The 23,162-nt window shown below is 44.5% G+C and overlaps 1 long non-coding RNA gene across 1 annotated transcript in view; it reads left to right on the top strand.

Moving 5' to 3' along the window:
* Positions 1-22,673: 22,673 nt before the first annotated feature.
* Positions 22,674-23,162, top strand: part of LOC118577495 — a 1,680-nt gene continuing 1,191 nt past the window's right edge. Inside the window, exons 1-2 of the long non-coding RNA XR_004944205.1 lie at positions 22,674-22,826; positions 23,099-23,162. The exon at positions 23,099-23,162 is cut by the window's right edge and continues 36 nt beyond it. This is a non-coding gene — a long non-coding RNA (uncharacterized LOC118577495). The remainder of the gene's footprint in view (positions 22,827-23,098) is intronic.

A 23,162-nucleotide genomic window follows, 5' to 3' on the forward strand; every position in this document is an offset into this window, starting at 1 on the left:
GAATAACTACTGTGTACTTGGAGCTTCTGCTTTATTTTTTTATTTACTTCTTACCACAGCCCCACAACTTATGGGCCATTTCCAAAAGGAGGAAACTGAGGCAGGCATGTAGATGTTAATTCAATACTGTATAAGCCTCATAAAAATTACATGGCAAATGAGGAGCAAAACTGGAATTCAAACTCATGCCTTCAAACTTCCAAACTGATCCTCTGTCCTCTGCTCTGGGTCATGAGTAAATCCTTTGTTAGGCTTTGAAAAATCTGTAAGAACAGCCATAATAAGATCTCTAGGGCAAGTGGAGACATGGTGTTCTGTGGAGGGGTCATGTGTTGCTGAAGAAAAATGAATCTGTGCATTCTGGAATTTCAGTACTCCCCATTGTTGGAAAACACAATGGTGAATGATTCTGTAGGATGCCCAGCTCACCGTGTTCAGTCCCTCTGTGGAGATAACTTCACCCTCAGAGCATCCAAAGGAAGAAAAGAGTCTTCCTTAAAGACTTATCGCAGAAAGCACAGAGGTTCATTTATGAAGACGTACTTTATAATTTTTAAAAATTCAGTCGTGGGCTTGTTTCCCAAAGCTCAGGCAAAGGCAAACTTTAGGGATTGGTAGTCAAAGGAAATTACCAAATATTCTCGGCAGGGTTGTGCATGAGACTGGCCCTCCCAAAGACAAGACAAGGGGTCGAAGGGCAAAACCAAAGGGAGAGCTTCACATGCTGTGCTTGCTTCATGCTATTTATTTAGTTGAGGGAGTCGAATGGATTCCTGGCTGGCTGAAAATGTAGTGCTGTTGGAGTGGGAGCTCCTGGAGCTGCTTTATCTGCTTCATGTCTTCCTCTACTAACCTCAAACCTCCGGTCTAGGCCCCATCACAGTGGTAGCAACGTGGACTTCAGCAGCTTTTTCTGTTTCGTGGAACTCTTTCATGGGCTGGAGAGATGTCTTGGTGGATAAAGTGCTTGCTTCATATGCTGGCTAATTGTGTTTAGTTTTTGTAAACTTGACATAAGCTAGAGCCATCTGGAATGAGGAACCTTAGTTGAGGGATTATGGCAGCTACCTATATTCCCAGCATGTGAGAGCAGAGCCAGAGGAGCTGGCACAAGCTGGTTAGCTAGACTAGCTGGAATTGGCAGCCTCTAGGTTGAGCTTGAGATCTTCTCTCAGGAATTAAATTGGAAAGCAATCAAGGAAGGCACCACTGGCTCTGCTTCCTGCGTGCCAGGATTATATAGGTAGCTGCCATACCTGTTTGGCTTTTAGGTGGGTGCTGGGGATTTTAACTCTAGCCTTCAGGCTTGTGCATGCTCTTAGGTTTCTCCATTGTGATAAAACACTCACTAAATCAACTTGAGGAAGAAAAGGGGTTTGGCTTACATATAATGATCATGGTGCACCCTTGAGGGCACTTAGTGCAGAAACTCAAAAGGGACCTGGAGGCAGGAACTGAGGTAATGAAAGAAAGCTGCGTTCTGCCTTGGTCTCCATCACTTGCTCAGCCTGCTTTCATGTAGACTCCGGGACCACCTGCCCAGGAGACTGCCTACAGGCCAATCTGATGGAGGCAATCCCTCACCCTTTAACCCCAGCACTCAGGAGGGAGGCAGATAGATCTCTGTGAGTTTGAGGCTAGCCTAGTCTACATAGGTAGTTCCAGGACAGCTAGAGCTATATATAGTGAAACCCTGTCTAAAATAATAATAATAATAATAATAATAATAATAATAATAATAATAATATAGCAAACCTCTGGAGACATGACTGTTATTTCACTCACAGCATTTTTCTGAGAACAAGGAATAATAAGGCATGTAAAAAGGTTTGCACATTATAACAGTACATGTTATATTGGCAATGGTTATCCTTAATCTCAGCGAGAGTCACATGGTGAAGCCGAGGAAGCGACCTATGATAGGGCTGATAGGAGGGGCCACTTGAAAACATGATATAATGTGTGATACTCACTTCTCATGTCTGTAGAGCTTAGAGATTAATGCCTGCAAGTGGGTGGGGGGACTTCAGTCCTGACTAGGGCCCGTTGACATGTCAAATGCAAAGAAAGTAAACCTGCCCCATTGCCAGGCAGTTGGTTGATTTTAGTATTTAGTTTCAGATAAAGGCCCTGAGTGAACCTCTCCCTCCCAGCATCTCTGGGAGGGAGGGGGCTAGACAATGGGTCTCCTCTGACCTGCAGACACCATTGCCTCCAGTTCAGTCATTCACACTGGCCTTGGATCTCTGGTCTCTAGAAGGAAATAAGACAGACATGTGGTACTGTAAATGTCTGGGTTTGTAGTAATTTGTCACGGCATAAATGGGAAATGAAAATTCAAAGTGAGGGAGAGGAGGAGACAAAACAAACAAGGATGAGGTGGACAGCTATTTTAGACACTTTAGAAATAGCCAAGCGATTATCCCAGCATGCCCACAACTTTGCCTCATTACTTCCCCTCTTTGAGTTAGAATTTCTTCATCTGGAAACCAGGCTAATAAGTGCTTGATTATAGATGCTCAATAAAATGCAGTGGTCACTCCACAGATATTGAAAAAGAATGATAAATTATGGCAGCTATGCCCTGGGGGCAGGTTCTCTCCAGGCAGACTGATATGGTTCAATAGGGGTTCCCTCTATTCACATAATAGGGCAAGACAAGAGTTAAAAGATAGAGATGTGGGGCTGGAGAGATGGTTCAAACAGTAAAATGGCTGCTGTGTGAACATGAGGACCTGAATTCAGATCATCAGTACCCCCACACAAAGCTAGGAGTAACATCTGTCTATAACTCCCGTGCTGGGTAACAGAGGACGTGAGAGACAAGCGCTCCTAGAAATCAGTCAGCTCTAGGTCCAGTGAGAGACTGCTTTCAAAAATTAGATGAGAACAATCAAGGGAGGTCCCCAATGTTGACCTCTGGCATCTACCCTCACACAAACATATATATGTACAAGTGCACACACTCACTTGAACATGTGTAATACCACACCCACAAACACACAAAGATACAAATGTATTGCTTTTGTTTTATTCTCAAGAAACATGGAAATCTGTTAGGATGGCTTTTTTTTTTTTTTTCCCCTTCCCGAGACAGGGTCTCTCTGTGTAGCTTTGCGCCTTTTCTGGATCTCGCTAGGTAGCCCAGGCTGCCCTCGAACTCACAGAGATCCGCCTGGCTCTGCCTCCCGAGTGCTGGCATTAAAGGTGTGTTTTTAAAACTGAACACACACTTCCTATTGTCTGCAAAGACTGCAGAGCCCCCACAAAAACTGGCTCTGCATCTTCGGGTAAGGTGACTGACCTTTTCAGACATTTTCACCTCCCTAATTCAGTTCTCTGGTTTGTAAAATGGAGTTGCCACCGCCTTCCTCAAGGGTGCTTTTCTGGCCACGCTGAATTAGCATATGTAAAGGGCTTCTTGACTAGGCGAGTTGGTGCTCCAGTAACTGGTAATTTCTTGGCACTGACTAATTTGTTATTGTGGCTACTCACCTCTTAATGAAGCTAATTCACTTGAGTGAGCTTCCACCCCCACGTTCTCGAACCATTTAGCTCCCATCGACAGGAGCTTTGGCTACTGGAACAGTTTAGCGGCTAAGAGAAAGTGGAGGTATACCTGCCTCCCACTGCCACCTCTCACTGACTGACATAATGGTGTTTTCCATACAGAGCTGGTATGCAGATTATGCAAAGTGCGGACGTGTTTGTGTGGCTTCTAGTGGAGTAGAGGTCAGTACTCAATGAAGTAAAATCACTTGATCTCATCCATTGAAAGACAGAAAAGAAAGCATGCGGGTCTGAGGCAGGGGCATTACTTAAATGCTCAGCTAAAGCCTGGCCTGCTGTCTGTGCTTGCTCTACAAACCCTGCCGCTTAGGACTTAGCTTTGTTAGTGGAGCAAATTCTCAGTAAACAAGCTCTTCTCTGTCTGTCTGTCTGTCTGTCTCCCCCTCCCTCCCTCTCCCCCTCCCTCCCTCTCCCCTCCCTCCCCCTCCCCCTCCCTCCCTCTCCCCCTCCCTCCCTCCCTCTCCCTCTCTCCCCCCCCCCCCCCCCCCTCCAGAAACGCGAGGTGTGAGACGAGAAAAATCCCTCAGCCCAGAGGTCACTGGTGACCTTTCCACTGAGGCTGTTTACCGAAGCCAGCAGCCTGGGGTGGGAGAGTGTGGGCTCCCCTTCTGAGCCGACAGGGTGGGAATTTCCTCCAGAGACCTGACCATGCTTCACTGCCTACTAGGGGTTTTCAGTTGGGCTGAAACTACCCTGCACCAAAGCAGCTGGAGAGGGGGAACCCGGGCGTTCTGTGTTCCCCACTTCTTTCTGAAAACTGAAACTATCAGACTAGCTTTCCTAAACCGTAACCGAGCCAAATGCTTTCCGACGGGCCAAGCACACGAGAACACACGCAGGGCGTTCTAACTTTGGGATGCTGTGATCCTGGGCTGCAGAGCCCGAGCCCAGCAGGTTCCCAGGCGGCCTGGGACAGCTGGAATGCAGCTTTGCTTTCCCCTGAATTTATCGGCTGACTCCTCCTTCCTCGCCGCCGCCTCAGCCCTGATTTACGGCTGTGCAGACTCAGTGGCTCTGCTCCAACGTTATTTCTTTCTGCAGAAATAAACAGGGATTTTTACAGCTTCATAACCGCCCCTCAATTTGTTTGTTCTTCCCTCCGCGCAGCGTGGGCCATGTTTGTTCCCTGGGAAAGCCGCCTCTCTAATTATTTTCACATTTCAACAGCTTTTGTTTCTTCTTCTTCTTTCTTGGAGGCTTATAAAAATGCTGATGGCACATTTGCTTCAGGTTAAGTGATACCTTAAACATTTTCCCTGGCACTCACTGGGAGCCTGGGTGACTAGGGGCCCTGTTGTCTTTTGCTTAGAGTGCAATGTGCAGAAGGAAACCTGAAGATTCTAAAACGCACTTCTGTGATTTTTCTCCCACTCAGTGCCTGGTCCACTCGCCCAGCCACATGGCTGGCTGCTCTCCCAAATATTCACCGTGCTCTTCCCGCTTCAGCCAGCTCCCTTGACTCTGGCTGCTCTGTGCCCCTTCGCCAGCTGCTAAACATCTGCTTAACCTTCAAGGTCCAGATCATACACGTGCATTTTTATGAGGCCTTCCCAAATTCCCCTACCTGGACTCACATACTCCCTCTCAGCTGTCTGGAAGAAGCTTGGACACATCCTCACAGTATATGTTTCTAATCACCTTCCAGGATCCAACATCACACCTGTCCTACAAGTTCCTTAAAAGTCGAATCTGAAGTTGCTTTCCTCCAGCCAGCAGAGTCCGGCCTCTGGGAAGGGCCGAAGATGGACATGGGAGACATTATTCGGGTGATTTTAAGGGAAACCCATTCTGGGAACTACTGGAGGTAATGAGCGTAAAAGTGACCACCTGTGTTGCTTAGAAGACCGTGGACAGAGATTTGACACAAGTGTAGGGTTGACCAAGACTGAAATGGATGGGGTAGGGGCTTCAGTTAAGTTCAATTCAAAGTCTTCTTTCCAGAACAAAAGGGGAGTCTTGGGTGGCTCCTAACTTCAGGTGCCACGCATGGCCTGGCCCCTTGCTGTCCTGCACCTCCCCCATATTAGACCCACCTGGGCCAATGCCTGCATTCGGCATGCTTCCTAGGCTGTGCAGGACTGAACTGGGCCTTATCTTGGGTCCTGCCTGCTCCACCTCTTGTACTGCCCTCACCTGGATGCTGTTATACCCGATGAAGTTTCAGTATGCCTCCAAGACTCTGCTAAATGGCACATTTTGTCCAGAAATAGGGTGGCAAAGGGTGTCTGGAGTTGGGAGCAGCAGCCCCTCTTCTAAGACTCCAATGAGACAGTAAACACTTTAGGACCCCAAATCTTATTCTTTCCTTCAAACCACTTCTCCGTGAACCTAATGTGTGCCCTGGATTATGGAGGTACTGAAGATACAAAGGTGACTTCATGGCATTGTTGTTCTCCAAGGATTCTAGACTCAGTGCAGGAGGCGGGTGTGAGAGAAAACTAAAAGGCAGGCTCAAGGAAGGTCTGAATCCTGATGTGACCCAGGGCCTTTTCAGCTCTTTGCTTGTACAACAGGGTTCATTTCCTTGTTGTGTTTACAGCACAGGGTTGTGAGTACCTGTTCCACAGGTCAAGGTTAGAACTACTAGCATAAACTTATTGTGGTGTCAGGCACTTAGTAGGTGCTCAATAAATATTGGTTTAATAAATGACACTAGGTTAGTGGTTTCTGCTCTTAGCCTGTTTGGGGAAGGGTGGAAACTCCTACTATGTTTTACCTATGTCACAGCATGTACATATGGCCACTGCTGTCTTAGTTAACGTTACTGTTGCTGTGATGAACCACCATGACCAAAAGCAACTCGGGAGGAAAGGGTTTATTTCACCTACACTTCCATCACACAACAATTCATCATCAAAGGCAGTCAGGGCAGGAACTCAAGCAGGACAGGAATCTGGGGGCATGATGAGCTGATGCAGACACCATTGAAGGATGCTGCTGACTGGCTTGCTCCTCATGGCTTCCTCAGCCTGCTTTCTTATAGCACCCAGAACCACCAGCCCAGGAGTGGCAGCACTCACTGTGTGCTGGACCCTCCCACATAATCACTGATGAAGACAATAAATACCCGATAGGTGTACCCACAGCCCGAACTTATCAAAACATTTTCTCATGAGAGTCCTTTCTCTCAAATGACTCTGTCTTGTGTCAGTTGGCGTAATCTGCACGACAGCTAACAATATCAAGATAGCACACATACCCAGGGTGAGACTGGGATGCATGAACTGAAGGCTGATGGAGAGTTGTGGAATGCTTTTCCTCTCTGTGGGAGGGAGAGCCGGTACTATTCAAAGATGCAGGTAGGTAGAGCTTTCTGAAAGAGTGAAGCTCAAGCAATCTCTACATGGGGCTGAACCAGAGTCTCCACAGTTCTCCCTCCAGGCTACCATGTGGAGCTACCATGGAGGACGTCCTGGAGTCTGTGTTCTAAGCTCCCATCTCAGCCTCTTCCTCCTGGGTGTGGTAGAGCGCCACTGGGTCATCCTTCTTCAGGCATGGTCCTTTTTTTGGATTCTTTGCAGGTGGAGAGGAGGGCCTGTGGTTGCAGGTTCCTTATGTCAGACCTTGCCTGTATTTCTAGATTACTCACCATCTTATTCTCTATTGGTGAAATTATTAAGGCCACTCCACGTAGTTAAGAGGGAGGTTTATTTTGTGGGGTAACTTACAAATGAAGGGGTAGGTTGCAGGGTCTGGCAAAGGTCTAGCGCAGTCTGGCGGTGTTCTCTGGAGAACTCTGCTCAGTCTACCTCCAGTGTCCAGGGTCCTGGAACCAACAGAGAGAGTGACCTCCTCTCCATCCTCGGTATTCTGCTTCCTTCTCCGCCCCGCCTTGTGGGAGTGACCATTACCGAAGCCTCAGTGGGGGTTGGAACTTCCAGGCCAATGCTGGGATGGCTATCCACTACATCTCCCCTTTTGTCTAAATAAGAAAGTTCTAACCTAATACAAGACTATATACAAAGAGATGGTTATCAAATATTGTCCAGGAGTAATGAGGGATAATGACTTAGATAAGTTGGAATTACAATAAGTGCAAACAATATCAAGCAAAAAACACATAGTAAAATCCAGGGAAGTCTAGGGCATGGGTAGGTGGCATGTTACAAAGATCATTCCAAAAGGTGTCCTATGCTAAAGAACCTGAGTCTAATACTTAATATATTCTATCTAAGATATTATATATGTATATATACTAAGTTGTAAACTACAATTCTCCCTCTGCATCTCAGCGTACCTCTAGTTGTCTATCTTTTTCTTGCTTTCATGATCTTCTTGTATATGCACACTCTTGCTCTAGTTCAAACATCTTTCCTCCCTCCCTCCCTCCCTCCTTCTCTCCCCTCTCCCTCCCTCCCTTCCCTTATTAACAAATGAAACATCCTAGACTGTCTAGGCCTGTGGAAAACTGGAAGCTTCCTGATGATTAGTTTCTCTGAGGGCAAGGACCTCTGTCTGTGAGTTTCACTTCTGTGAATCTGGCTTCTAGCATGGTGACTACATTTGGAAGGGCCTTGAGTATTGTCACATCAACACAAATTGATAAGCAACCCTTGCTCGGAAAGACAGTAGCTCCAGTTTGAGTCTGGGCTCTAGGCTTACTTTCAAGAGAAAGTGAGAGGAGACAGAGATTCCTTGAGAGTTTCTGACTGTCCTATCTGGCTCCTTGTGTGAAGAGTTGGGCAGAAATTCTTGACAGAAACTTCTCTCAGGAGTTGTCTGTTCAGAACTATCATTGTTTACTTCATCTTTCAGAAGCATCAGGACTTGGGACAAGAGTAAAATGTCAGCTTAAACAGGTCTGAACTGCAACAGGGGACCCTGGATGCTCTTCTCTGACAGTCATAGAAGCAGCACAGACCCACCACTCACTGGGCAGTATCTGCCTCTCACCTGGCAGTATCTGCCACTCACGGGGCAGTAGCTCATCTGTGAAAAGAAGGGGCAGACTAGATATGACTTACAGGCTGTGTTGTTCTTAGATCTGTGAAATTAGGTAAGAAGTGGGCTGGGGATTGAAAAGAATTCAGTGCCAGGAGCTGTTGCCCTCACAGTAATGACAGGAAAGTGTGCAGTGACTGATTTCTTAAGGCTGGAAGCACAAGCGTGTCTGAGCTGTATGCTGACTCATACAAGCCATCCTTGGAGCTGTCTGGCCCAGGCAAGACAGAGTTTCACTCTCAGTGTGGCACATGTGAATACAGAGTGCAAAAATCTAGGTCCTGAAGCACATGTATCCACATGGAAAATAAACTAAATACTTCATAGTAGTTTCAGGAAAATGGAACTCTGTTATCTATTTCATGTTTCTATGTCCACTTTCTGATAGTCCCTAAGCTCTCAATATACACTACATGCATCTGTGCTCCATCAATGAGGTCAGGAACTGTGTAGCTCCACCCCCCTCTCCTGACACACAGTCAGGTCACAACCCTAATATCCAGCTAACTGGCATTCTTATGTGTCACACATTAACATGTACCTGGAGATTCTGTAGGTCACACACACTCACATTTCCAACTACATACTCAGACATTTGGCCTTTCCTGTATACCCTACATTTGGGGATCCACAGTACAGTATGTAGAATGACAGGCCTCCACAGATATCCCAGTCCTAATCCCTGGAACCTGTAAGCAAAAGGGAATTAAGGGGATAGAGTTAAAATTATTGTCACTGACCTGACCTAACTAGGTGTCCTTAATGTAATCAGAGTCTTTAAAAAGTGTAAGAGAAAAAGCCAACATCAGAGTGATGTTATGTAGCAACTGCTACCAACCTTGGATGGCTTTGCAGATGAAGAAAAGGGCTGTTGGCAACAGATTATGGGTAGCCTATAGTTGGAAAGACAAGAAAATAGGTTTTTTCCCCAAAGCCTCCAGGTGTCTTGATTTTAGCCCAGTAAACTTCTGTTAAACATACACACAGATGGAAAATAACCACAAACATTTATGTCATTTTAAATCTCAGAGTCAGGGCAATTTGTTATTGTAGCATGGGAATCTAATGCCCACACAGACAGACAAACTGCTGTCTTGTGGAGCCTATGATATAACAGAGACAGATACATATCCAGGGTGCCAGGGCACAGAGTAAGAAAGCTGCCATCAGATAAGCCCAGGATGTCATGCCAACACATTGGAAAAGAACCCAGCCTACACGTGGCAGAAGAGTTCCCTCCGAGAACCCCACAGGCCTGGGGCCAGCTATCACAGTGTCTGTGTCCACCAGGCACTCAAATAAATACCTGTCAGAGGAAGGGAGAGAAGGAAGAATGATGAAAAAGGCCTTCCCCAGGACCTGCCTGTTAGATAAGCAGTTGTGATACGGGGTCAAGTGTTCCAGGCAGAGGCTGCAGCTGGGGCAAAGACCTGAGGGCTATTTAGAGAACTAAACAAAGTTGACTTTGGCTGGGACACAGTGCCCCATGGAGGGGCATAGGGAAAGAAGCCCAGATCATGAGAACCTTGTCAGCTATAATTAGACATTTGGCCTGTATTCTATGTGCCATTGGCTTTGCAGCGCCTCCCGCCTCCCCTGTCTCTCTCTTCTCTTGGGTTATACTTTAATATCTTTTAACTGGAGGGTATTTGTTTGACCTTGATGATAATAAATGGCTCCTACCCACACTTCAGTCACTCCCCTATTTTATCATTGATTTAAGATGTAAATCAGCAGTTACCATTTGGGGTAAGGTGGACAATAAACACTGAATCTGTAATTGCAAACGTCAGGTTAAGCTTACACTCTCACTTACAGGTAGTGTTTGAGATCTGTGATCCCCAGTTTCCTAGTCAGTCAAATAGGATCATGATTGTGTCACCTCCAGTGTCTGCTGATGATCAAAGGAGTTGGTCCATCCACCCAAGCATTTTTGAAGGGCCAAGTTCATACCAAATACCATGACAGTTATTGCTTACTGTCATGCCTACTTGTAAAATTGTTATCAATAAGTCATAACTATTGTGTTGATAAACTTCCATGCCTGTCCAGATTACCTCCAGGCTGCTGTTCTTTTCCCCTGCACCCAGACAGATGACCTGCAGGGGTCATGGCAGTGAGCAGTGCTTCCCTCTTAACTTCCCAGGGAGCCCAGCCTAAGGGAAGCAGTAATGGGAGATGCAGGGGTGTAAGGCAAAGGAGCATGGGCATTCCCCCTTCAGCTCCCTCTTCTCAGGCTTACGGGGCACCCTGCCTGCTCTAACAGGGTATCCGTTGTTGATCCTACCTTACATGTACTGTCTTTGATTTCTGGAGCTGTTCCCTCCTTCCCCCTGTGAAGACAAAGATATGTAACAGATTCCTGTTGGTGGGAAGCTCCAGGGCCCCCTTTGCACCTAAGCATGTGGTCTTTTCATTCAGTTTTCTTCCAGTAACTTAGTGTGAATATCTTCCTTCCGTTTCTGTTGGAAACAGAATGCTAACTTCTTAAAGTACTGAGGCTGCTAGACATGGTCCTAGCACTGGGACAGGGAAAGTGGACATGAAGTTAGTTTTCTCCAGTGGAGCTTCACGGGGAATATTAGGCACACATGGGGAGGCCCATGGCAAGCACTAGATGGCCAACAAAAATGAAGTTCATGATATTTTTGGAGACGTTTTGTCTCATGTTGTTTTGTTTGGGCTTTTTTTTTTTTTTTTTTTTTTTTTTTGGTCTTATTGATCTTTTGATTTCCATTGGGAAGGGATGTTTCTTTTTTGATTTTATTTGCTTTTTAAAGAAAGAAAGAGTGTGGGGTTGGGTTGGTGTGGAGGATATGGGAAGAGTTGGGGAGGGAGGAAAAAGCATACTCCAAACATCTTTTTAAAAAAATGTTGTGGTTTTTTTTTTTTTTTTTTTAAAGAAAATCTTTTTTAAAGAATGGTCCTTGAGCTTCAAATACTTCCTCAACCAAAAACAAAACAAAACAAAACAAAACAAAACAAAACCAGTTGTCAGCCTCTGTACCTTGTGGGGCAGAAACATTCCCTGCTCCCGACTCCATGTGTCCTTCCTTGCTCTGTTTCAGTGTGTAGATCATAAGGCATGGGACCAAGCCCACTGCACCTGACACATGATGTGCACAAGACAGGTTCACATCAGCCACCAGCGTTGTGCCAGTTGTAGGAGTGACTGCCAACTCTGAAGGCCAAACAACTAGGAATGAAGCTGATGCTGTAAATACAGCCTTATTTCCCAAGGGTTCGACTGTCTCGTGCTGTCTTTGGCTACTGGAATGCCCAGACTAAGAGAGAGGGGCTAGGGCCTGCACTTCAGATTACAGGAAACAAATGTTATCTGTGGGACAACATGGACACAGATATTGGATATGGACAGGGATGTGGTTAGACGGATATGGACATTAAGGAAAGAACGGATGAATAAGAGACCAAATGAGTGAATATGTGTGAAGGAGATAGTACTGAGATTGGATAGTAAGGATGGGGGCTGAAGAAGTCAGAGATAGAGAAGGTAACAGAAGAAACCAGCTGGTCCAAAGCTGAGGGCTCAAGTGCAAAAGTAGCAGATGATAGATGATAGAAAATGGAAGATTTTCATTTTATCAAGTGGCCCCGCCATGCCATTTAGACTTATTTTATTCATAGATACTTCTATAGCACAGTAAAGCTAGCCACACACACTTAAGTATATTACTATTTTTCTAATTCCCTCTAGGAAAGGTGAGGTATAGAAAATGCTTTCCTCTTGCCCTTTCTCTGTGGCTATTTTGTGGTCAGGATTTGTGTCTTAAAGTCAACGAACAGTAAAATTAAAAAGGCTCACTTTCAACACTGATGGGGCCAGGAAGTTAGCAGGATCAACAGTGGTGGTTTTTAAAAGCCATGAATTTTATTTCACAATATGTTAAAATCAAAATACAAAACAGTTAGAAAGGGTTTAGAAAATAAAAATAATTTATTAAATTATTTTTTAATTTACTATTTAATTTACTTACTATTTAAATATTTAAGCTATTTAATTTATCTCTATTACTTCTACTGCTTTTATTTTATTTTTTATAGTTACAGGTGTTTTGTCTGCATGTATGTCTGTGCAATATGTTCATACCTGGTGCTTGCAAAGGCCATAAGAGGGCATTGGGTCCCCTGGAAGTCAAGTTATAGATGGTTGTGAGCCACCATTTGGGCACTGGGAATTGAACCCAGGTCCTCTAGAAGAGTAACTAGTGATCTCAATCACTGAACCACTCTCTAGGCTCCAAAATAAAGTAATTTTAAGTACTCCAATTGAAGTTTCAGGAAGACATCTAGCAACAGACTGTCTGCTGAATTCTGTGCAACGTCATGGTCAAAGCCAACGACAGCGATAGTCTGATTGTAGTATTCCTTTAGAGATGATCTTGTAGGCCTCTGTTTGACCCAGAAAGCTTTAGGAAAGAGCAATAAATGCAAATGAATGGAGCCTTATGATTGGCACCTAAGCACTTCAATAAAGGGCTTGCCAGTATTCCATGAGAATCAGAGAAAAGAGGGAAGCAATCAGGCATGGAATATACATTTTGAGCTGTAGAACTTGCCAGTGTGAAACTATCAAGTGGTTGCCTCATACGCCGCCAAACTCACCAGGAAGAAAAACAACAAATTTCTAAATCTCCAGCTATTGTAAAGGTTGTGGGCTAGGGTGATTATTTGGGGATAGGGGAGTAATCAGTGGCCTCAAATAGAGTTTCAGGAATGTGAAGACTGAGTCATCCTTGCTGCCAGTCATTAAATAGAAGACAGTTTGTCTGAATGGAAGCACATGAATTATGAACCAAAGGCTGTGGAGCCCCCAGCTGGATCAGGCCCTCTGGATAAGTGAGACAATTGAATAGCTTGAACTGTTTGGGAGGCTCCCAGGCTGTGGGACCGGGACCTGTCCTTAGTGCATGAGCTGGCTGTTTGGAACCTTGGGCTTACACAGGGACACTTTGCTCAGCCTGGAAGGAGGGGACTGGACCTGTCTGTACTGAATCCACCAGGTTTAAATGAATCCCCAGGGGAGTCTTGGCCCTGGAGGAGATGGGAATGGAGGGGAGGGGCTGGGGGAAGGTGGGGAAGGGGGTGGGAGGGTGGAGGACGGGTGAACCCATGGCTAATGTATAAAATTAAAACACAAATATAATAAATAACAACAACAACAAAAAGAAGACAGTTTGTCCACTGAAATAGTTCAGCCAAAGAGGAGTTTATTTTACTGCCATCTCTATGGAAATTTGAGGTGAAGCAACAGTGTGATTCACTATCCACCCTGCAGTCATGCAAAAGGAGGCCTGAAAACTACTTGGTGATGCCAAGACGAGGGTACAGCTCTTTACTGGACAGACTCTGACAGAGAACCTTGGATTTGAGAGCTTAATAATCAAGACAAGATCTAAACATCTGAGAGTTGAGGCCATTGGGCTCTCTTGTGATAGAGCTACTGACTGGCATCAAGTTTTAATTAAATTTGTTTTTTAAAGACAAATTGAATTTGTGATCTTCCTGCTTTATCTTCCCAAGCAGCTGGGATTACAAGCCCTCTTCATTTGAGGCATTTGGAAGCTAAATGTCTGGGCTTGATGTAGGGGGCAAGTCAGTCCTGTGTCTTGCAGTTTGATAAAAGGTAGTCCCCATCTGTCTGGACCATTGCAGAATCAACCATCTTCTGGTGCATGGCACTCGGGCCAGGATTTCAACCTGTTCTAGCCATCATTCTTAGCCAAAGTTCTTCCCAGCTGCCATGTCCTACTTTTCTTCCCAGGGCATCTAGACCCTAAGCATATCCAGACTGGAAACTCAGAGATGGTGGAGTAGGAAAATCTGACTTTTTCTTTCCCTCCTGTTTTCTTAAGTTCAAAAAAGTTGGTGCAAATTACAACTGAATTTGAAAGCTCCAAAAGGTCCAAAGCAAATCAACTTCATCACCACAACAAAAAAGCTTATTACAGTAAAATATGGGGAGAACTTCAGCTGTGGCACCCCCGAGGCAATTATCTACCCCTGGCTGATTTCCAAGTCCCCAGAGGACATCATGTTGATTGCATCCCCATGATCCAACCCCATGTGAGGACTGAGTGGGCTGTTCTTGATCCAAATGTCTGTGGTTGTGGGTAAATATATTCATATCCTAGCAACTCCACAGCACCTTAGTCAGAAGTGGGGGCTTTTGCATTCTGTTAATAGGAGAACAGGTTTGAGATGAGGCCTGAGGCCAAAATGTCTTGGTAAAAACACTAATTCATTTCCTTTTGGTCATCTTTGGCTGCTCCTTGAAAGTTGGAGTCATCTTCCAACTCAGCCTTCCAGTGTCTTCTAGAAATCCAATTTTCTATCCTTCTTGGAAACACAGAAGCTAATGTTACTGATTTTTCACACTTTCACCAAGGGTCCAGTTCCAGGTGCTATTTGGGGTTGTGAAGATGGAGCTGCTTCAGATGTGGCTTCAGCTCTGAGAAGCACGATGAAGACAGGAAGCCTGACTCCAGCTGTTGGTCTAGACTTGCCTATGTCCATGCCCTTGAACTTGCCCTTCCATGCCTGAGAGCCCTTGCTTATCTTGCTTCTCCACCCTCCCCATGACTGTCCATGCCTCTGGGATAATCTGTTCATTGGACACCCATCTGTTTCAGAGTTTCACTAAGTACAGAGAGTCATCTGATATTCAGTTTATCACTTCTTCCAAGTGAACTCCTCTCGTTGGGAATTGATTCTGGCATGCAGTGGGCAGACTCTCATCAATGGTGGGTTAATTCAAGAGAAAAGTATAGCCTTCTATAGTCTAGCTGCCTCGGTTTAAGTGCTTCTGGCTAAGTGATCCTACCAAGCCATTCAGCCTCCTAGACTCAATTTTTCCACTTATAAGATTGGAATAAGCTCTGTTTTATAGTGTTGTGAGAATGAGCAAATTCTTATTAAGTCCATGTTAAAATTACTGCCAGCTCTAAGGGTTTCATCTACACAGCTACTGACAGACATCTACTGAGTCAACACTCAGACAATGTGAACTGGGTAGGAAGCTGGACTTCAGTGAGCTCCCATGTGGTTGGAAGAGCCAACTCTCTAGGCTATGATAGGACATTAGTTTGTTTTCACAGCTACTTTATATTCCCTTTACATGTGTCTCTATCCCTACAAACTTTGAATCCCCTAAAGCAGTGGTTCTCAACCTATGGGTGTCTTGACCTCTTTAGGGGTTGCATATCAGATATCATGTATATCAGATATTTACATTATGATTAACAATAGTAGCAACATAAGAAACTGTATTAAAGGGTCATATCATTAGGAGGGTTGAAAACCACTGCCCTAGAGGGAGAAACTATTTTATTAATCTCTCATTTTTCCATAAAGTAAATGCTTAGTGACTGCCTATTGATCAATGAATGGCAACAAGGTTGTTAGCCAGCTCTCCCTTTGGGCTTAGGAACAGCATATATGTGAGAGAAACAGACTAGTTTTCAACTAGTAAGTTCTTAAGAACTGAAACATATAGTCCTTGTATCAGTTAGTACCTAATGCAATCAAGAGACACACTGATACACGTTGGAAAGTTTCATATCAAGTCAGTTACAAGATATGCCATGATGTAGGAGGAAGGAGGCAAGAAGCAAGAGGGAAAGGTGAGCTGTGCAGAAGGTCTGAAGCATGAATGGGAATTAAAAAGAACAAAGGTTAGCATGGTGGAGTATAAGGTCAAGGGCTCCAAAAACTAGGAAAGTTGCAACAACAATAAAGTAACTACCACTTGCCATGACTGAACGTGGCATGGATATACACGATCATAGGGCCTTGTTTAAGCACCATCTGAAGTCCATACAGATTCTGCCTCCTAAATGGATATAATGATGTGTAGATAAGTGAAAGGATGAAGGCTAGACAGATGGATGGACATGTGAATGGGTGGGTTGAAGGATGGATGGATATATGTGTGAGTCAGTGGGTGGGAGGGTGAATAGATGGATGGATAAGTTGATGAGTGGGAGGGTAGATGCATAGATGGATGTGTGAGTGGGTAGGTGGGAGGGTGAGTGGATGGATGTGTGAATGGTGGGTAGGAGGGTGGATAGATGACTGAATGTTTCTTAAGAACATCCACTTTGGATGAATAAAGATATGAAAAAGAGTCATGGGTAAAAGATGAGCTACTGGTCTGAATATTAAGTTGAATGATATTAAGAACTATGTGTTAACAAAAGCAACATATTTATTATTGAATAAGAAGAAAATAAAGGCAAAAGACTTTTAAAACAAAACATTCCATCCAAAGATGGCTACTGTTAGTATCGTAGTATAACTCTTTTGTTCTCTTGTATCTTTCTATCTCTTATACATATATCCCTACACGCCTTTCTGTGACCCTTCCACACCCCCATCCATTCATCTATCTAGTCAAAGATTCTTTTCTGAAAGAAAACAGGCTCATGGGGTACTTATATTTTGTAACTTAATTTTCAAACTAATTTATTATAAAAACCCCATTTTGTCTCCTTTTGTCTTAATATAATATCCCTTTTTATGAAAGATGCCAGCTGGTGGCTCAGCCAATTCTCTGCTTATTTATTTGTTTATTTATTGCCATTATTAAAATGTTTCAGTGAACATTGCATTTTCCTTTGGTTCAAAGTTACAGCCAAGAAATTACTTTTCTCTCAAGTTTATGATGCTCTGGATTGATTGAGCAAAAGTTGATGTGTAGCCATATTTAATCCATAGGCATAAGTCAATGGAAGCAACATTCCTTTGTCGCCACAGTACCCTTTCTGATTAGCCAGGCAGAGTGGACAGGCCACCCCATGGTTCGAGTGCATTCATATAGCCACCAGCCATCACTGGCTATACACGTGACATGTTGTAACAGTACCAGCTCTCCTGGCATCTCCACTGTGATGGTGATTCAGAGCTGTCAACTGGCACAGCTGTGAGGAAATGCCAAGGAAGGATTTATGGGGTGCAGCGGTGACTTTGTGACCCTCATCTGGAAAAGCAGATGCATTTGAAATCAAACAAGTCAATGTAGCAAGTGGGAGGAGGCACTTACCTACAGTGAAACAGTAAACATCTTGCCACTTCCCTGAAGCATCAGATAGTCAATGGCTCCAATTACTTAAGGAGAAAATACCAAACATTTCAGTTCAATGAAGAGGTAACAGAGGTATAAAGTCATCTGTGAAAGTTGGATGCCATAGATCCCGGCTGAAGCCTAGCTTCCTGCTAGCTGTATAACTTAGGCAAGTCACTCCTTTTTGGGTTGGTTTTTCTTCATCTCTCCAATGACCTTACATAGTTGATGTTTGAATGTTGAATAAATAAGTCAATGAAAAGTCATTCACTGGGTCCTCTTGTGTAGTGAAAGTACAATAGAGCATGATGGACCACCCCCTCAGGGTAGATCTTAAATTCTGGGGTAGGATCATGGAATAGCAGACTGTGAAATATCAGTGAATATAGTGTTGATTATAATGTGGTGGGATGCTGGAGACCAACGTAGCATCCAGTATAGACTGGGGTGTTCAGGAGACAGTGTCCCAGCATCTAAAATGACCTAGCAGCTTCAGCTGGACTGAGGAGATAGATCAAGCCACAGGGCAAGCAGAGGAGCACCAACCCAGGCCAAAGCTACCATCCTGGGACTTTCCCAGCAAAGGTGAGCTAAGCATTCAGTCAAGCACATAAATTATTGAATGTCTTACTACTAGATTCTGGAAACTCAAGGACAAACAAGAAAGCCAACATCTCTATCCATTTGGCTCAGAGTGAGGAGTAAGTGACCAAAGGGTGACAAGCACTGGGATGATGAGCAGCAACATGTGACACAGTCCAGGAAGGTCAGGAGACGCTTCTCAAAGGGGCCATCATCACAGCTGAGATCAGAGCAAGAAATAAAGAGTTCAAAAGCTAACACTAAACTTGAATCTTAACCTCCCAACAGGCTGCCTGCTCATGCCCACTCTGACCAATAACATCTGGGTCTCTGGATGACTTGATGGAGCATTTCTCACTTGGATGAAATCCAGAACTCAGCAGAGATTTGCTGACAAATTCAATAGAACATGATTTTCAGAGCAATGGTTTCAGTCTTTAGTGTCAGAATCCCGTAGCAGGCTTGTGGAAGCTGATCACTGGACACAGACCTCTGAGTTTCCAATTCCAGTGGTCTAAGGAGGGGCCCGAGAATCCAGCATTGCAAGTACCCAACTGATGTGTCGTAAGAACCTTCCCTGCCTTTTTGTTTGAGAAGTTAAAGGCAGTTGGGTCAACAAGGACTCATATTTCCAGAACCTTCACATTTTCCTTCACAAAAATTAGCCAACTGCATTAGATTGTGAAGTCTACCTCTGCTGATGTGATGAGATGCTGTCACTGATGTCAGGGATAAAGGATGGGAGCCATGTTGGCCAGTGTGCTTGCTAGCCCTTTACACAAAGAATGACCTCCTGAGCCACTTTTTCTTTGCTATATGTTCCTTTGCACGAGACTGAGGTTATTTCTTGTTTGTTTCTAACCATGTCCATGCTATCTGCTGGGAACTGTACTTTGAGAAGTTCTATCTTAGAGCGAGCACTTCAGATTCTAGGGGTGCTGCTCAGGGCATGGGGCTGTTTCTAAATTCTCTTCAGAATTGGGGGAAAGGAGGTGGAGGCTTCCAGTCTAGGCTTCCAGGGCCCTTCCAGGAAGGATCCTCTGACCCTATTCGAAACCAGTGATTATGTAAACCAATTATGACACCCAACCTTGCTTTGGTGTTTGTGTTTTATTATGTAAAAATTGGATTATTTTCCTCTTATTTTCTGAGGGAAAAATGTAGAGAAGTTTTGACAAGTCCTGTGGTATGGATGTGTCCCACCCCCAATTCGTATGTTGAAATATTATTCCCTGGGTTATGATATAAGAAGGCGGGGCTTTAGGAGGTGATTAGGTCAGGGTAGAGGCCTTCTGAACAGGTAAGTGCCATTATTCAAGAAACCCTGGAGGAATAATCAGTCCTTACCATGTGGACATAGGGGTAGCATGTCCTCATGCGATACCGAATCTTGCCAAGGACTTCTCCAGATCTGTGAGGAATAAGCATATATTTTCTATGAGCTACCCAGTCTATAGTATACATTATTGCAGCTCAAATAGCCTCAAACACTCCATGAACTCCACCTGCTCCAAGCACATGGGATCAATGTGTCCTCTTTGGTGGTTTTTCCCCTGGTTCTGTTTTCTCAGGCATGTGGATTCCAAAGTCCATACTAATCTTCAGCTTAGTCACCCTTCTTCATCACACCACAGTTAACTGGCTCCTGGGCTATGGCGGACTCCAGAAAAATTTCATACAAGGGATTGCAGTTGGGTGAAATTTACTATCATGTAACTTGGAGCCCGAATTTCAGGTCAACGCTTTGTAGAGACAATTGAGCCTCATTGTGCCTTCAAAGAGAGATGGAAGGAATAGTAATAAAAGCTCTACAGTTGTTGGAATAAAAGAAGAGATGATGCATGCCACTCACTACATGTACTATGCCCTTCAGGGGCATAGCTATAGGTGTTTGACATCTTTTGGCTGGTCTTTTGCAGGGTCCTTCTAAGGGATGTCTCTGCCTCGAGAGCACCCTTCCAAAGCTCCCCTCCATATCTCCAGAGATAACCTATGAGAGCAGGGATCCAATCATGGCCTTCTGCCTTACCCATAGAAATCTAACACCCTTCTGAGAGTAAGGACCACACCCAGCAGGGGCAGACATTCCATGAGAGAACGTGGGCAAGGAGGTGTGATAAGGGACCTTGATGAACTGGAGCTTGACTGCCTAATGACATTCAGATTCAGAATTCTGGAAGAGTCTAGACTACAGGCTCAATGAAGCTTGTTTTGGGACAGTATTTCTGGCCTTGACTTGAGGGTGAGACTCTGCCAGAATATGAAACCTGAGTTTCTTATCTTTGTTGGTAAGCTTCAGCCTCCTTCTTGCTAAGCCCTGCTGACTTAACAGTCCTATGACTGTCAAACTGCAGTTTTCCCACATACTCATACCGATCCTTGGCTTGGTGCCCTTGATGGAAGCTGGCATGCCTGGCCCTGCTCTTCCTTTGCTGAAATCCTATCATTCGGGTAACTCTTTCTCCATGCCCCTCCATACTCTCATATCCAGTTCCCCAGATGGGCTATACATTCATGTGTTTCCTGCCCCAACACTACCTGTTGCTCTCTTCATCATAATCATTACTGAGTACTCATAGTGTTTTTCTCCCTCCACTTCCTGCTAAGGTGTATGTACCCAAGACTGAGGAAGAAGAGTTAACCATCTTTGTGCCTAGAATAAATGGAGTTTTCTATCATTGTTAAACAGAGGAGTGAGGAGTCAGGTGACCCTGCAGGAATTTAAACAGTAAATGATACAAGAATCACTCCAATTATTTATGCTGGAAAGTAGGGGGTTGGGACTGCTTCTCTATTTCTGTCTGTCTGTCTGTCTGTCTGTTTGTCTATCTGTCTCTGTTTGCCTCTGTCTCTCCATAACAGGAAAGGGTGGACACAACAGAAACAAGAATTAAGGAACAGAAAGGTTACTTAATTAACAACTGAAGATTTTTCTCCTTTCTTGATGATTCAAACTTTTGGGTTTGATCCTGTGTGTTGGCACACATCTTTAATACCAGCACTTGGGAAGCAAAGGCAGAGAGAATCTATGAGTTCTAGACCAGCCTAGGCTGTATAGTGAAATCTCTGCTTGAAAAGCATTAAATTGTTTCTGAACAATTTATATAACACCGCCCCTCATTGTTGATTTGAATTCTCAAGAGAGAATCTGATTCCCCAGTGGGGTAGTTGCCCACGGTGAACTGTCACTAGATGGCGGACTTCCCCTTGGTTGTTTGTAGACAGGGGCTCTTTTTCCCATTGGGGTATGGCCCCCTGCTCTGTTTGGAAATTCAGCACCTTCCTTGGGTGGAATCTCTACTTATTCTGTTCTAGCTTAGTTAGAACAAAGTGCTATAAACTAGGAGACTTAGAGAAAGTAACAACTCGTCTCTCAAGGTTCTGGGAGCTGGGAAGCTGAAGTTTAAGGTGTAAGCAGATTCAGTGCCTGATAAGAGCCTGTCTCCTCAAATATGATGGCTTCTTGTCATTTCCCTTCCCAGGGGAGGAGCAAGGAAGGAGCTTTCTGGGGCCTTCTAAAACAAGAGCACTGCTGTGGGTGGAGTGTTTGTGTTTCACTCGTGTTTGAACTTGGCCTCCAATGCAGTGATATTACCAGGTATGGCCTCTGGGAAGTCACTGGGTCAGCAGGGCTCCTCCCTTGAAAAGGAGATCCTGACCCTTAGGAAAGAAGCTTCCTTATGCATGTGGCCCACTTTCAGACTTTCTACCATATGATGAAGTAGTATCCATCCTTTCAAGAGGATCCCATCCAGTAAGAAGGGACCATCTTAGAAGCAGAAATCAATTCTCACCATACTCCACACTAGCTTGACTCTGGACTTTCTAGCTTCCAGAATTGGGAGGAATGAATTTCTGTTACTTATAGACAATCCAGTCTGTAATAAATTTTACAGTTGCAAAAATGGGCACAGGTTCTAATTCTGTTCACAAAGCCCCTCCCCACTAATTATCTCCCAAAGGCCCATCCACTTTCTAATACTATCACCTTGGAATTTAAGATTTTAACATGTGACATTGGGGTGGCAAACAGTATGCATGTAAATATTTAAAATGCATCAATGCCTCTGAAAGTGTTTGAGTGTGGTGGATGTCATGCAGCCTAAATGGTATAGTGTGTTCAGAGCCAAGACTTGATGAGCTAAACAAGAGGGGAATAACTTTCTGGGCCACAAAAGAACATCTCTGACTATTCCAGGTCTATTCTAGAGCTGACCTTGTACTTCACTTCTGGGAAGTCATTGCCACATCTATAAAAATTAAGAGGTTGAGCTATGTGGAGTATTAGATTCTCTGGCTTGAAAATTGCCCTCTAGTCCCCAGGTTCTGTGACATGTTATTCTTCTATTATCTCATCTACATTTCCCTTGTCCAACAGGGGGCCTGACCATCAGTGATGGGCTTTCCTGACAATGCCTGGCCCAACTCTCAAGGACTCCACCATATGTCATTTAGCAAAAGCAGTCATGAAAGAGCAACATAACATCTGGACCTTCTTGGAGATACGTGCTTCACATTCCTTCCCTCAAAACAAAATTGATTGGCCTTGACCTGGGGCCACACCAGGGAGAAGGCACCCTCTGGGGCAAGGGTGCCTTCCAGTGCCTGGCTGAAGGCAGTCACCACATGGTCCAGGAAGCCTGAGGAATGAGAGGTATTTGCCTTGCTGTAAATCTCTCAGAAGAGTTAGGATTATCTCAGGTCAAACTGACAGTGTGCATCCTGATAGAAAAGGAACCAAAAGTTTAATAGCCATTTAGAAAAAAAAAATCCATGCAATTTTGTTCCCTATGTTAGAACTATAGTAATGTAGAAATATGGGGAGACAGTAATGGAAATGAAGGGGAGGGTCCATGCAGCATGGTTTTGTGCATAAGAATGTGTTCATGTGCTAGTCCTTGACCATGTTTTCACTATCAATCACAGGTATGTGGGAGTCCAAAGGGCTGGGCTCTGTCCTGGCTCTCATCACCCAAGGGCATCTGCAAGT

The sequence above is a fragment of the Onychomys torridus genome, chromosome 2 (assembly GCF_903995425.1).
Source record: "Onychomys torridus chromosome 2, mOncTor1.1, whole genome shotgun sequence".
Taxonomy (NCBI): domain Eukaryota; kingdom Metazoa; phylum Chordata; class Mammalia; order Rodentia; family Cricetidae; genus Onychomys; species Onychomys torridus.